General features: G+C 51.2%; 1 protein-coding gene across 1 annotated transcript in view; it reads right to left on the bottom strand.

Annotated features, from left to right (window-relative positions):
* Nucleotides 1-265: 265 nt before the first annotated feature.
* The window catches only part of FANCA (FA complementation group A), a 522319-nt gene continuing 507526 nt past the window's right edge, over nt 266-15058 (bottom strand). Inside the window, exon 37 of the mRNA XM_029608211.1 lies at nt 266-395. The gene's annotated coding sequence lies outside the window, so the exon portion shown is untranslated. The remainder of the gene's footprint in view (nt 396-15058) is intronic.

Raw genomic sequence — 15058 nt, 5'->3', positions numbered from 1 at the left:
CACCTTCATAACTTTTCAACCTTCTTCCATCCCTAACATCAATCATGTTTTTTTATCTGCTTATGAAACTTCGATAGGTCTGTTGCCTGCCTTATTTTCTTATCTGTTTGTTCCCCATCTTACAATGAAATTCAGCACAGGGAGAGCATAATGTAGCTTCCCCCAGCATCACTGCTTTAGCCAATGACTAGGTAAGGCCAGGGGAGCAGCGCGAGGATTAAAGGCAATATAAGGCACAGGTAAAGTCTCTTGCCTGTTCAGTGTTAGTCCCCAGTCTCTTCACTATCTCCAGAATCCTTCCGTGAGCTGATTGCCTCTGCATAGTGCAATACAGAAAGGCAGCAGAGACCCATGTGGCATCCGAGGCAGTAAAAGTTCTGTCTGAAGTAAGGAAGCTGGAAAAGAAATATGAAGAATACAGGAGAAAAAGCAATAAGAGATGGAAGGAGACAAAAAAAGAAGCAAGAAAATATAATGTCAAGGATTTGTGAGGGAACTAGGAGACAGGGAAAGCAAAGCAGAGTTGCTTACCTGTAACAGGTGTTCTCCGAGGACAGCAGGATGTTAGTCCTCACTCATGGGTAACATCATCAGATGGAGTCCGATATGGAAAACATGTCAAAGTTTCTAGAATTTTGATTAGGCACACTCAGCATGCCTTATATCATGCATTTGGCGGGGTCCCTCTTCAGTCTCATAACATAGAATTATGATGAAAAATACAAAATATAGGAGAAACCCAACTCCGTGGGGTGGTGAGTGGATTTCTTGAGGACTAACATCCTGCTGTCCTTGGAGAACACCTGTTACAGGTAAACAACTCTGCTTTCTCCGAGGATAAGCAGGATGGTAGCCCTCACACGTGGGTGAATCCCCTAGATACAGGCTACTCCCCAACAAAAAAAGGGGACCAACAGACACCTAACCAGGTGCCAACTGGCACAACTTCACCAGTGCTGTTGATAACAGAGGGGGAGTCAGCCTGAACCCAAACAATCGACCCTAGGGTGGGAGAGTTGGGTTCTACACCTCAAAGAGGTTACAGAGGATAGACTGGCCGAACCTACTGTCACATTGGCCATCCCTATTCAGACAGTAATGAAATGTAAATGTGTGGAGAAAACTCCACATCGCAGCCTTGCAGATCTCCTCCATGGAAATGCTCGCAAGTGGGCCACAGACAGCCTCTGACAGAATGAGCCTAGACATGACCCCCAAGATGCAGGCTCTGACAGAATGAGCCTAGACATGACCCCCAAGATGCAGTCCCCAAGATGCAGTCCTCCTGGGCATAACAGGAGGAGATGCAATCTACTAGCCAATTGTATAATATCTGTTTGACAATGGCAACGCCCAACCTATTCTTATCAAAAGAAATAAAAAGTTGGGTGGACTATCTATGGGCTTCTGTCCACTCCAGATAGAAGGCTAAGACTCGCTAGCATCCAAACTGTGCAGTGCTCAGTCGCCTTGATAAGAATGGGACATGGTGAAAAAAAAAACCTGGCAGGACGATTGATTGATTAAGATGGAAATCAGTCACCAGCTTAGGCAGGAACTTAGGGTATGTATGCAAGACAACCCTGTCATGATAAAACATAGTGACTCATCAAAAATATGACCTTCCAGGTCAGGTACTTCAAGTCACAGGTAAGCAGTGGTTCAAAAGGAACTTTCATCAGCTGAGCTAACACCACGTTGAGGTCCCAAGACACAGGAGGCGGCCTTAGGGGAGGCTTCAATTGAAGCAGGCCTCACATAAGACGTACAACTATAGGCTGTACAGAGATGGACGTACCATCTACATCGGGTAGTAAGCACCAATTGCACTAAGATGAACTCAACAGTTCATCTTAAAAACCAACAGTTGATTTTTAAGCCAGCCTCCGATAGGTGTAGAAGGTAATCAAGCAGTTTTTGTGTGAGGCAGGAGAATGAATCTAGGTTCTTTTGCTCACATCACACAGAAAACCTCCTCACTTCAGTCCATAGGACTTTCTAATGGAAGACTTTCTAGAAGACACCAGGACCTGAGACACATCCTTTGAAAGATCAAGCGGCTGCAGGATTAACCTCTCAACAGCCAGGCTGTGAGGGACAGGGTCTGATCTTGCATGATGAGATCTGGGGACATCCCCAGACTGATCAGTTTCCAGATGGACAACTGCTGCAGGAGTGGAAACCAGACCTGTCTCACCAAAGAGGGGCTATGAGAATCATAGCTCCCCTGTCCTTGTGAAGCTTCAAGAACCTTTGCCACTAAGGGAATCGGAGGATCTACCTACAGAAGTCCCTTGCCCCAAAGACGGGCAAGGGCATCCAAAGCTGATCTACCATCTAAATGGTACAGGGAGCAGAACCGAGGCACCTTTCTCTTGCAGGGGGACACAAACAGATCTAAATCCAGGCTTCCCCAGAACCGGAATATCTGATATGCTACCCCCTGGTTCAGGGACCACTCGTGGGGGTCTGAAGGCTCTACTCAGCCTGTCCACTACCAATTCTCTGTCCCAGCTAAGTACATGGCCCTGAGCACCATCCCATAGGTCAGGGCCCATGTCCAGATATGGACTGCTGACACAGGAGGTACAATCCTGTGTCTCCCTGCTTGTTGACATACCACATGGCTACTTGGTTTCGGTCTGGATCAGGACAACTTTGTTGGACAGCTGATCTATGAAAGGCCATAGCGCATACATGATTGCCCTGAGCTCCGGGAAGTTGATTTGACAAGAATGTTCCTAAGCAGACCACAGTCCCTGGGTGCCGAGCCCATCTACATGAGCTCCCCACTCCAGGGTAGAAGCATCTGTGGTTAGCACAATTTAAGTAGGAAGACTCCAAAACGAGATCCCCTGTTCCAGATTGGAAAGTACCTGCCACCAGGACAATGAGTCCCTGAGAAATGGGTGACTGGAGGTTATGAGTGGCTTGGTGCCACTGTGACCTCAGGGTCCATTGGGCTCTGCGTATATATAAGCGTACCAAGGGAGTGACATGGACTGTTGCGGCCATGTGACTCAACAGCTTCAACATGTGCCAGGCTGACAGCTGTTGGCTCTGTTGAACCTCTGCCACAATGGTCGCCAAGGCAACGGCCCTCTGGCAAGGCAGAAAGGCCTTGGCCTGAGCTATGTCTATGTTCAGTTCAGAGATAACAGTCTGCTTGGGAGTTAGCAATCTGTTCTTATTTAGGAGAGTTGTGGGTGGATCTTTGGACCAGTGGCAGATGACCACGCCCCCGGGGGAAGATCCCGAGAGGGATCACCAATCAGGCTCAGAGTACGGAGACAGACACACACTAGTTCTTTTATTAGACAGTATACTGAACCACCAGAGGTGGTAGTGGTGAGCTGGAATGCCCGGCTGGGCTGTAGTCCCTCAGATACTGGAACAGCGATCCCTGGAGGCTGAGCTGTAGAGAAACTGAAATAAAGTGAGTAGGCAGGGTATGCAGAGTTCATGTACTGAACCAGATGGTAACACTCACACAATGTCTCATAGAAGCCCAGGAGCTGGAATGTATAGGCCCTCGAGGAGCGAGTACCTGGTTCCAGGGAAATCTCAGAGAGTGATGGTAACTCATTGATGTAGTTGGCAGTGATGACTTCCAGGCAGAAGAGAGTACCGAGCAAGTCTGGGAACAAGGGCCCTTGAGGAGCGAGTACCGGTTCCAGACTGTCACCTGAAAAACAAAGGAGAGAGTGAGGCCCCCGAGGAGCAGGTACCCCTAGTAAGTCCGAGGAGGCAGAGTAGCTTAGGTAGAGTAACCCTTGCTAACTCGATGTGTTAGCAAATTCTAAGACCTTATATATCCGTCGCGGGTGACGTCATCTTTGGGGGACGCCCCCGAGGTTCGCACCATCGCTGGTACTTCAGTCGGGGCCACGCCGCGCGCCCCTAGGCCTCCAGAAACATGGCGGTTTGCAACGTCTAGCCGGTCCGGGGATGCCGGAGGACTTTGGCAGAACACCGTGGCAGCCAATCTTCCCGTGGGTGAAGAGGGAGGCGCCAAAGAGGTAAGGAGGGCGGAGAGAAGGCGTCGGGAAACGACGGACACAACAATGGGCTCCTATGAAGTTCAATTGAGGTGACGGGCTGAGATGGGGTAGTTGAGGAAAGAACCCTAGTGAATCCAACACCCAAATAGTCAAGCACATGGACCTGATGGCCCCTGCCTGGGATGTGCTTTTGAGCAGCTAATCGTCCAGATAAGGGAAGACATGTACTCCTAGTCTGCGGAGGTGCGCCGCTACCACAGCCAGGCATTTTTTGAAGATCCGTGGGGCGGACGCGAGCCCAAACAGCAACACCATGAATCAGAGATACTTACTGTGACCAGTAAAGATCGCGATATGGGTGTATGCGTCCTTTATGTTGAGGGACAATAGCCAGTCCCCTTTTTGCAAAAGTGGGATCAAAGTGCCCAGGGAAACCATCTTGAACTTTTCTTTTTTTAGAAACTTGTTTAAGTTCCTCAGGTTGAGGATAGGATGGAGTCCTCCTGTTATCTTTGGAATCAGGAACTACCTGGAGTAGAATCCCCACTCTCTTTGCCCTGGTGGTACAGGCTCAACCGCTCTGGCTGTTAAGAGGGAGGAGAGCTCCATTGAAAGTACTTCCTGATGCGCTACCGGCCCCCAAAATGGGCACAGAGGGCAATTTGGTGGGACATCCAATAGATTCAACTGCCCTGATGGATGACGGATAAAACCCACTGGTCCGAGGTTACACTGGGCCACTGGTTTGCAAAGAACCGCAGCCTGCCCCCGACCAGAGGGTCCATCGTCCCAGGTATGGGTGACTGGCTTACACTCCCTGCGGCCCAGTCAAAACCCCTTCCCCGGGTTTGACCGAGGAGCCGGCTGGGGATTGGGAGCTCTCTGCTGCCTGGGATGGCTGCGGGAGCTCTGATGGTGTTGACGGGAGCAAGGAGGCGGAGGATAGTAATTCCTTTGATAAAAGAAAGACTTCCTTGGCGCCAATCTCAACAGCCTCCTGGAAGAGGAGGGCGGGTCCGGAGTACTGGTGGAGAGTTGCTGGAGGATTTCGTGATGGTCACGGAGTTGGGCCACAGCATCACTTACCCTATCGCTGAAGACATTCTCTCCTGTACACGGCACATCAGTGAGTCATTCCTGTACCTCCAGTTGGAGATCTGAGGCCTGCAGCCATGCCATTCTGTGAGCGCCGATTCCCGCTACTCTCGATGCAGTCTTAAAAACATCGTAGGTCACTCAGACCTCAAGTTTCCCGCACTCCAGACCCCTGTGCACCAGCAACAGGAGGGTGTCTTGCTGCTGTTGGCAGCTGCTCAGCCACCTCCTGCAGCTGCTTCCAGATGCCCTGCGAATATTGGCTTTCGTACAGCTGGTAGTCAGCGATGCAGGCAATAAGCATGGCGCCTTGGAACACCTTCCCAAGAGAGTCCATCACTCTGTGGTCCTTCACTGGGGGTGCCGAGGAATGGGTCCGCGAGCACTTGGCCCTCTTGAGGCCGGATTTGACAAACCGACTGGTGAGGCAGTTGACGCTTAACGAATCCAGCAGCCTTCTGGATGAGGTAAACCCTGTCTGCCGCCTTATTAACGGGAGGCATTATGAGGGAGTGTTCCCATATCCTAAGCAGCAACTCCTTACGCATCTCGCGTCCTGAGACCGCCATGATCTTCTTAGGAGGCTCCACGAACTGGAAGATCTCAAGCATTTTGTGCCTGTCATCCTCCTAAATCAAAGATTGGAATGGGATAGCCTCCGCCATCTCCCTCACAAACCCTGCGAAGTTAAGTCCTCAGGGGGAGACATTATTCACTCATTTGGAGGAGAAGGGTCTGATGGGAGACCATCCGAGTTGTCTGAGAACTCCGTCTGACCATCTCGCTAGGGGCTATAGGGACCCTCATTCTCACTGTAGGTCACAGGGGATGGGGCCCTGGGTACTCAGCCTATGTCCAGAGGTGCAAGCACCGGTAAAACTGGATGGGGAACTACAGCTTCCTCCTTGGAGAAACCAGTGACAACCACCGTATCAGTAGGGGGAGGCCTCTGTGCCCCTCAGGGCACCAGTGCCATCCCGGGAACAGACGTCAGCTGGGTCGGTAATGCACCGATAAGCACACTGAGCTTCTCCAGAAGTGGTAAGAGGATGGGCGGCACTAGCTCCGGTGCTGTTGGTGTTGCAGGGCCAAAGCCCTGCAGCACCTGCTCCTCCATCAGCTGGATTTGGCACTCCAGCTTCTCCTAGAACTTTGCCAATGTCAACACCAACTGGGAAGGAGGAGGGGTGGCCAGATCTTCCCTGGACCCATGAGGTGGATCGGTAACTGGGATCAGGACCAGTGGAGACCATTGCAGACCCCAGGTATTGATGGAGGATGGGCGCTCCTCACCATGGGGCCACTTCAGGGGTAGAGTGGCAAAAGCCAGTGTATCCCCGTGCCTGGCACCGTGCATGAACGGGGACCAGTGCCGATGCTTCTTAGGCTTCTCTTGATGCTCGGCCTGGTCTTTCCCCAGTGCCGAGGTCAAAGATGACGAACCCGGTGTCCTTGTCCAGAGGAAATCGACAACAGTCTGTCTCCAGCACCCCTATCCACCACCGACCTCAACCAACGGTCCCCACCGATGTCGATGGCGTGGTGTCCATTGGTGCAATTCTGAGGTCTTTCGATACCGATGCCTATGGCTCGGACTTCCATCTTGTTGAGTCGAAGCAGACGTCCCTTCAGGGTCATCTGGTTGCACAAGCGGCAACCCCGGATGTCATGCAATAACCCCAGGCACAGGATGCATACCTCATGAGGCTCAGTGATAGACATGGGACTCAGGCACTGGGGGCATTGGCGAAAATCGGAAATGATGATGACGGGGCGAAACAAAAGGGCCAAAAGTCAAAGAATGGCGGTAGGCAATGACGACTGGTGAGCACCGAGGCACTGCTACCACATGGGGAATCAACTGCGAAAGGAAACTTACCAAAACTCTGAAAACCCTGACTGGGGGACACTACAGGAAGGCACTGAGAGGGACCCATTGACTGATCGAAGAGAAAAAAATCGTGAAAAAAAGTTTTCTGCAGGCAAAAAGCCCAGTTTTGAGCTCGATCAAACCGCGAGGCTCACTGCTCCGCGGAAAAAAAGAGTGAAGAGGGACCCCGCCTGGATGCATGGTATAGGGCATGCTGAGCATTCTCAGTATGCCTAGTCAAAATTCTATAAACTTTGACATAGGTTTTCCATATCAGGCTCCATCTGATGATGTCACCCATGTGTGAGGACTACCATCCTGCTTGTTCTCAGAGAAAGCTGCTTACCTGCATCAGGGGCTTTCTGAAGACAGTAGTTCACCAGTTACATGTGATGAAACATGTCCACATTAGCACTTCAATTGTAATTATTTGGAAACAGTTCTTTTTTCATTTATTGGTCTTATATTTTGGGCTTTCATCTGTATTTCATGTTATTTATTTAAAAAGACAAATAATTGGCCTTTTGCAAAAAAGATTCTTAGCAGTCCTTCTGGAGTTATATACTAGAGATGTGAATCTGAACCGGAATCTGATCGGTTCCGGATCCGATCCAAATCTTAAAATTCTTATCGCCCGGCCCGATTTGATTTTTGATTATCAGCTGCGCCCGATCTGATAATCAAAAAACCCTCCCCCACCCTCCCGAACCCCCAAAAAAGGTTTTAAAAATACCTGGTGGTCCAGTGGCGGCGCAGGGAGCGATCTCCCGCTCTCGGGCCATCGGCTGCGTTAATAAAAATGGCGCCGATGGCCCTTTGCCCTTACCCTGTGACAGGGTATCCGTGCCATTGGCCGGCCCCTGTCACATGGTAGGAGCACTGGATGGCCGGCGCCATCTTTAAAAATGGCACCGGCCATTTTAAAGATGGTCGGCGCCATCTTTTGTATCGCGACTAACGATTTTTGACGATTTTTTTAAATCGTCAAAAAACGATTCACATCCCTATTATATACAGTATAACTACACTGGGATACAGATAGTACATATCAGGGATGGAAATAGTTTAGGAAAACAGGCACCAGGCCAGAGTTTTAGAAGCCAGGGTCAAAAATCCATTGTAATAACTTTATTTTGCTCTATTTGTTTTGGCTGTGGGTTTTTTTTTTTTTTTTTTTTACTGGCCTCTCCTTTCCCTTGACCAGCCTATGGTTGCTGCTCTCCTGCCTCTGCTCAGAGGCAGTGGGTTTTCACTGGTCTGGACTTGGCTCCTCTCCTGATGGAAATGGCAGCTTTTTTCTGAGCTGGCTCCTCACCTACCCGCCTGATTGTTACAGCTCTTCGTTGGCTCCAACTACTCTCCCATCCAATGGCAGTAGCTCTTCGTTGGCCCAGACCCAGCTGCTTTCCCACCTACCCAAAGATAGTGGTGATTCTTCTCCTGTCTGCCATCCAGAGCTCCTCTTCTCGACCCAAGCACAAGGGGTCAAAAGTTAACTACCTGGAAGAGCTGGTGCTCAGCATTTTGCCAGCCTTGATATATTTATAGTGCATCTTTAACACATCATTCTTTACTCCTTTGGGATATTTTTAACTATCTCCTTTTCCTTTTCTTCTGTGCTACTGTGAAAGAGTTTTCTCTCGTTTTAGCTATATCCTGAGGGAGAAAAGAACATTTCCTGGGTCCCTTCCAGGACTGTGTGCGTGTTGCATCATGTACATTTGGTTCAAAGTTGTGCAGACCAAAGATCCATTGAGCCCAGCAAACTGTCTCACAGACAGTGGCCAAGCCAGTTCATATATTACCTGGCAGATACCAAAAGAAGATCCATTTCTTGTTACTGACTCACAGGGATAAATGATGGCTTTCCCAAATCTACTTTGAAAACTTGCTATACTAGATAACTTGACAATATCTAATGGAAAATTCCACAGCATAATTGTACATTGATTGGAAAATTTGAGGAATTGTTTTAAATCTACACCTGTTGGTTTCATGTGGTCTCTCCTACAATGTTCCCTCTAAGAATTGTGTTGCTGTGTGCAAAGATTTTTGGTTTTATTAGCCTGAACACTACTTTCTTTCATGCAAAAAGCCTATCAATCTCACAGCAACTTAATGTTTAGAGGGAACTGTGAATGCAGCATGCACACAAACTCTCACATACACACACACACATTCCTCTTACTCACTCCCCAGACTCTCAAGCACATGCACACTCAGTTCTCCTCCTCTTCCACACACACACACATCCTAGTAAATGCAAACCCTTCACTGCCAAACATTTCGATAAGTAACACAAACCCCTGTAAAAAACAAACAAAAAAACCCACTTAGAACTTTACCATACTAGCACTCTCAGGACTCAAACACCAGCAGGCTTATCCATGACACAGCAGCAATGCAATTATTATATTAAACTCTAGAATACTAATATACCACCTACTGGGGTTAACAGAAAGGAAAATTAGTTTCTTACCTGATAATTTTCGTTCCTGTAGTACCACGGATCAGTCCAGACACCTGGGTTTTGCCTCCGCACCAGCAGATGGAGACAGAGCAAGATTTTGATTGGCTCAGCCCTACATATATATAGCAGTGTGCCACCCTCAGTCTCTCAGTCTTACGTAGTGTCAAAGCAGAATGAACAAACCAAACAGACTATCTAACTAAATCGGCCCTAAAAACCCAAGGCCAAGTTCAAACCCCCAACTGGAACAAGACTCCCAGAACCAAAGGAGTGAACAATGGAACATAAAACCATGAGCGGACTCGCCGTTGCTTCAGAAGATACACGCACACACACCGACAGACGAACCAAGGGCGGGTCCCTGGACTGATCCGTGGTACTACAGGAACGAAAATTATCAGGTAAGAAACTAATTTTCCTTTCCCTACCTGGATCAGTCCAGACACCTGGGACGTACCAGAGCTAACTTACCTAGGGTGGGGCCCAGAGAGTCCCACTCGTAGAACTCCCTCACCAAAACCACCCAAAGTTGTAGCCTGAACATCCAAACGATAATGCCTCGCAAAAGTATGCAACGATTTCCAAGTAGCCGCCCGACAAATTTCCTGAGGCGACACGTGAGGATTCCGCCCAAGAGGTGGCCTGAGACCGCGTAGAATGAGCCCGAATGCCCACAGGGGCAGGTTTCCCCCGTAGTAAGTATGCAGTGCCAATGGCTTCCTTGAGCCACCGAGCGATCGTAGTTTTGGAGGCCGCACTTCCCCTCTTGCGACCCGTACACAAAACAAACAAATGGTCAGAAATGCGAAAGGGATTCGTAACCTCAAGATACCGCAGTAAGGCCCTGCGAACATCCAGTCTCCATAAATCTCGCGCCCTAGGATCCGACCGCTCCCCTTCCGGAAAAGAGAGAAGCTCCACTGACTGATTCAAGTGAAAAGCAGACACTACCTTAGGTAAAAAGGAAGGGACTGTCTGCAGAGAGACCCTGGAATCTGAGATACGCAAGAACGGCTCCCGACAGGACAAAGCTTGCAATTCCGAAACTCGCCGAGCTGAAGTGATCGCGATGAGGAACACCACTTTTAGAGTAAGATCCTTTAACGTCGCCTGCTTGAGAGGTTCAAAGGGCGATAAACATAAGGCCGAAAGCACCCAATTGAGGTTCCAGGACGGACAAGGGTGGCATACGGGAGGACGTAAATGCTTAGCCCCTCGAAGAAAACGCTCGATATCCGGATGTAGAGCCAAAGACACCCCTTGAACCTTTCCTCTAAGACAACCGAGCGCTGCCACCTGGATCCGAAGGGTACTACAAGAAAGTCCTTTCGAGAGACCCGCCTGAAGGAAAGCTAGGATATGAGAAACCGCAGCCTTCATAGGATCCACTCCGTGATCTCTACACCAGTCCTCAAACACCGACCAGACCCGCACATAGGCCAAGGACGTAGAATGCTTCCTAGACCGTAACAGCGTGGCTATAACCGCATCCGAATACCCTTTCGCCTTCAAGCGTTGCCTCTCAAAAGCCATGCCGCGAGACAAAAGTGATCCGCTGCCTCCAAACAAACGGGACCCTGACGGAGCAGAGCCGGGAAGTCCCAAAACTGAATGGGCGGCTCGACCACTAACAACAGGAGATCCGCAAACCACGGCCGCCGAGGCCATTCCGGTGCCACTAGAATCACGTCCGTGGGATGCAGTTCTACATGTCGAAGCACCTTGTCGATCAGAGGCCACGGAGGGAACATGTACAGTAGCAAGTCTGTGGGCCATGGCAGCACCAACGCATCCACCCCTTCAGCCCCTCTTTCTCTCCGACGGCTGTAAAATCGCGGAGCCTTTGTATTCTGAAACGTGGCCATCAGATCCATGTGAGGCATGCCCCACCTGCTGCAGATGAGTTGGAAAGCTTCCTCCGCTAGCTCCCATTCCCCAGGATCTAGGTGATGTCGACTGAGGAAGTCCGCCTGAATATTGTCTATCCCAGCGATGTGAGAAGCTGCAATTCTGCTGAGATTCTTCTCTGCCCAGCACATCAAGAGTCGCGCTTCCGTCGCCACCAGCTGACTCCGTGTCCCGCCCTGGCGATTGATGTACGCCACCGTAGTTGCATTGTCCGACAACACTTGGACCGCCTTCCCCCGAATCAGTGGAAGGAAGGCATGAAGCGCCAGAGCTACCGCCCTGGTCTCCAAGCGATTTATGGACCACTAAGACTGCGCCCGGGACCACCTGCCCTGCACCGAATGCCCAAGACAGACCGCTCCCCAGCCGGAAAGACTGGCGTCCGTGGTGACCACCGTCCATTCGGGCATCACTAGAGACACTCCAGACGTCAAGTGATCCGACACGAGCCACCAAGGGAGACTGGCCCTCGCCTGGTCCGGAAGCGGTAGGTGGAATTGTTCCGACACAGGCTTCCAGCGGGATAGTAATGCTGATTGCAATGGTCGTAGATGCGCGAAAGCCCAGGGCACCAAAGATATCGTGGACGCCATGGATCCCAAGACCTGCAGATAATCCCGCACCCGAGGCATCGGTAAGGACAAGAGGCGACACACCTGAGACTGCAGCTTGACCACCCTGTCCTGGGTGAGAAACACTTTTCCCTGCTTCGTATCGAATAGCGCCCCCAGAAATTCCAAGGACTGAGTAGGGGTCAACTGACTCTTGGCAAGATTGACCAACCACCCAAGAGAGCGCAAGAGCTGTAGAACCCTGGCAACCGCCTTCTGACACAGCAACTCTGACTTCACCCGAATCAACCAATCGTCCAAGTAGGGATGCACCAGAAACCCTTCTCTCCTGAGTTGAGCCGCCACTACCACCATCACTTTGGTGAACGTGCGCGGTGCGGTGGCGAGACCGAACGGAAGAGCTCGGAATTGATAATGCCTGCCCAGGATGCAGAATCTGAGAAATCTCTGATAAGATGGCTGAATTCCTATGTGCAGATAGGCTTCCGTGAGATTCAAGTAGGCCAGAAATTCGCCGGGACGAACCGAGGCGACCACCGACCGGATCGTTTCCATTTTGAATCGTGGAATCCTTAGACACCTGTTGACCCCCTTTAAGTCCAGGATTGGTCTGAAGGTTCCCTCTTTCTTGGGCACTACGAAGTAAATGGAGTATCGCCCCGTGCGTCGCTGTCCGGGAGGCACGGGAGTGATTGCCCCCAAGTCTTCTAGGCGCTGCAGAGTGTCCTGCACCGCCTCGCGCTTCTCTCGATATTCGCAAGGGGAAACGAGGAACTTGTCTGTGGGAATCTGTACAAAATCTAAAGCGTAACCTTGACTTATCACGGTGAGGACCCACTGGTCCGACGTTATCTTGGCCCATTCCTCGACAAAAAGCGATAACCTGGCCCCCACGTTTGGGACCAGGCAAGGAACCTGCCCTGAGGAACGGGCCACACGATTCTCATTGGGAAGCCATAGCCCCCGTTCCCGCTGGGGCCCCGCTCTGCCTCCCAAAACATCTGCCACGAAAGGACTGCGGCCACGACGGCTGCCGCACCGAGCTTGAACGGTAGGACGTACCAGACGACCTCGCCGGTCTAGACTTCCTATTTCCCCGAAACCGGTGCCTATTGGAATAGGAACTCCTAGGCCAGGGCCTGTCCTCCGGTAATCAAAAAGCCCTGTTCTCCTCTAGAGATTGCATCAGATCATCCAACTGTTTGCCAAACAACAACTTCCCCTTGAAGGGGAGGGAGCCAAGGTGGGACTTTGACGAACCATCTGCTGCCCAATTCCGAAGCCATAGAAGACGACGTGCTGAAACCACCGACACCATAAATCTTGCAGACGTGCGCAGAAGATCATACAAGGCATCAGCACTGTAAGCGATCACCACCTCCAGACGATCCGCTTGAGCCGCTTCTTCCTCTGAGAGCCCTTCATTGGCTAGAAGCTGTTGCGCCCAGCGCAGGTCCGCCCTCAAGGCAAAATTACTGCATATAGCTGCTCGGACCCCCAGAGCTGAGACCTCAAACACCTTCTTAAGTTGGAGTTCCAGCTTTCTATCCTGTAAGTCCTTGAGGGCTGTAGCCCCCGTAACTGGAATCGTCGACCTCTTCGTCACGGCTGACACTGCTGAGTCCACTCTCGGGAGGTGGAGAATCTCCAGCGCTTCCTCTGGTATTGGATATAGTTTATCCATGGCCTTACTGACCTTCAGCCCGAGTTCCGGAGTATCCCATTCCCGGAACAAGATGTCCATCGCCGAATAATGAAATGGGAACGCGACCGACTGACCACTGAGACCCAACAAAACCGGGTCCCATCTTGGCTCCCGGTCGGGACTCCACTGGGGGCACCTCCAAGCCGAGCTCCTGAAGAATGGCTGGAATAAGTGGAACCAGCGCCTCCTTTTTAAAGAGGCGAATGACCTTCGGGTCGTCCCCTGCTACCGCTGGGGAACCTTTAGCGGTAGCAGCCTTCGCTGGCACCTCTCCTTCCGCTTCGCCAGTACCCCCCCCCCCCCGGGGCTCAGAGAGCGGATCCACCTCGTCTTGAGACGTGGACTCCGTGTCCGTGTCCTGGGGAACTGACCTGAGATGTCTCTTATCCTTTGGCGGGTTGGAGCCCTTCCTGGACTCATCCCTGGAACGCCTCTTCCTGGACTTCAGTCCTAGTCCCCCCAAAGTCAGCTTCCTACCTGACTTTTTCCTCAGGACTTTGTGCTTCAGGACCTTTTGTAACAACAGCACCAAGTCCGAGGAAAAAGATGAGGCCGATGAGCAGGAAGCCTCTTCAAGGCTATCCTCAGACAGAGGAGAGGCGGCCCCCCCGGGATGAACGCTGCTGTGGAGAAAGCGCGGGAGGCAACAGGGCCTCCCCCAGAGCCACCCGCGTGGCCTCCTGAAAAGTTTCCAAAATGTCCGCCGTTCCCGTACTAAGCGGGAACGGCTCTGCACTCGCTGTGGCCATGCTACCCTCGCGCGGCGCCAGAGACCGGCCCCCCGACGGCCCTTCACCGCCCGGTACACAATTAGCACAAATTCCGTCACGAGCCGCACTCGCCGAGCCGCACGCGCGACAAATTGACCCCCGCGGCATTGGACTCCCCCCCCGCCGAACATCTCAAACGAATAGCACTGACAGCCGAGGCGAAATAAACTTAACAAGCAGCGGAGAGTCGGCGCGCTGAGTAAAGAAACAGAAAACAGCTTTTTTTTTTTTTTTTTTTGCCGGCGCTGTCCCAGGTACTGGACTCCTGCTCCAGTAGGGGTGAGTGAACCGGGCTCCCCGGTGTCACCCCCGATGCTGCTAACCGGATAGGCTGGGTCCTCTACCCTTAGCAGCAGCCTCGACCAGGGGGGATGGTCCCCTCAGAACTTTCAACCCCCCTGGGAGGAACTCACGGCGCGGGACAGGCTTCCAATTTCTTCTTCAAAACTTTTTTTTTTTTTTTTTTTTTAAATGTACCTTCAGAAAAAAACTGACTAACTAACACTACCACAACACCAACTTTCCCAGAGGCTGAGGCTTAGCACCTGCACCATCTGCTGGAGACAGAGTAAGTTTGAGAGGCTGAGGGTGGCACGCTGCTATATATATGTAGGGCTGAGCCAATCAAAATCTTGCTCTGTCTCCATCTGCTGGTGCGGAGGCAAAA

The sequence above is a fragment of the Rhinatrema bivittatum genome, chromosome 7, assembly GCF_901001135.1.
Source record: "Rhinatrema bivittatum chromosome 7, aRhiBiv1.1, whole genome shotgun sequence".
NCBI lineage: Eukaryota > Metazoa > Chordata > Amphibia > Gymnophiona > Rhinatrematidae > Rhinatrema > Rhinatrema bivittatum.
This window is presented reverse-complemented; position numbering and strand designations above follow the sequence as displayed.